This window comes from Elephantulus edwardii, unplaced genomic scaffold, assembly GCF_000299155.1.
Source record: "Elephantulus edwardii isolate Elephantulus edwardi_28Jun2011 unplaced genomic scaffold, EleEdw1.0 scaffold00062, whole genome shotgun sequence".
NCBI classification, from domain to species: domain Eukaryota; kingdom Metazoa; phylum Chordata; class Mammalia; order Macroscelidea; family Macroscelididae; genus Elephantulus; species Elephantulus edwardii.
In genome coordinates, this window is record NW_006399812.1 from 16,040,499 (window position 1) to 16,041,901 (window position 1,403).

Sequence of the window (1,403 nt, forward strand, 5' to 3'; positions counted from 1 at the left end):
AGGCCTGCCTGACCTGCTGGGGATGCGGAGCGCAGTGCGGAGCTGGCAGGTGGACACCCAGCGAGGGGAAAGGAGTGGGCGGCTCTCGGGCCGCGCTGAAGCTCAGGCACCGGTCCCTGACCTACTTCTAGGGCCCCTTTCGGTTCTCAGAGCAGCTAAAAATCCATAAATTAAGTAAATTAACTGATGGGGCCTGCGGCATCTTTGTAAGCTATTTAAATCTATAAATTTACAACATCTTCTGCATATATCAAGTAATTGAACTAACTGCGGGGATGTAACTTTAATGAGAAAATTTCCCTTCTCCTGGAGTTCGAGTTGGAAAATAAATAAATAAATAAAACCTTCCCCGAGGAGTAAAGTTTCTGCTTATTCCCGCGTGGAGAATTTACAGCAGCGCGGTCCGGGCGCTTTCTTCCACGTGCGGGGTTCCCTAGTCTAGGAAGGCAGAGCCCCCGCCCCCTAACCTCAACGTCTTCTTCCCGACCCGAAGCACTGGGGGTGAGGCGGGGGGTGGTGTCTGCGCCCCACCTCCATGAGTGCAGCCGCTAGAGGGCGCCCACGTCCAGGCGGAGTTCGGGGTGCCGGACCCCGCGCCGTACTTGGCGGAAGCGCGCCCACCCGGCTGCTCCAGTCGGGCTCTGGCCAGGACGTCCTGGGAGCCGGGCGGGGGCGCAGTGCAGGCCCAAAGCACCAGAGGCTCCACGGATCGGTTTCCTAGGAGCCGAGAAAGGGTCTTGGAGGAGGAGTGACAGGCGGGCACGAGGAAGAAGAGGAAGGGGGTGGGGGGGGGGAAAGGAGGAGGTGTAAGAGGAGGAAGGCGCAAGCCAAGGCTGAGATCAAGGGAAAGCGTCCTGGGCGCAAGCCTAGGTGTCTTGGGGAGCACTAGCCCCAGACCTCTCCAAAGCATCGCGCGCGTAAAGGAAATGGCGCGTCTGGCCGCAGGGGACCGGCGAGGCACCCCCTGCCAGCCCCTTCCCCGCGATGACCAACCGCGTGTCCGCAGACGTCACGGGCAGCGCTGCCTCCCCGGAGAGGGGCAGCCTGGGCAGGGGACCCGGGGAGGGAGGCCGGGCAGGGGGAGGGGCGGCTGGCCGCCGGCTCCCCTCCTGCCCCGCCGACTCGCAGCCCAGTTTCTTTAGCAAGTCCCGCCCCCAGCCCCGGGCGCCGCGGCGGCTGCTGCTCTCCTCTTTGTAACCGAGGAGTCAAGAAATGTGAGAAACGTGCCCTGTGTTACTTATTTGGGAGCCGAAAATTTATGCCCAGCTGAAAGCGCCCGGGGAAATATTACATCAGATGAAATGACAATGATTAAAATCAGCTTCTCCCCCACCCCCTCCCGGAGCCCGGAGGAGGCCCGGGCGCCGCGTGGCCGGCCGGCGGGGGGCGGGGTTGGGCCGCGG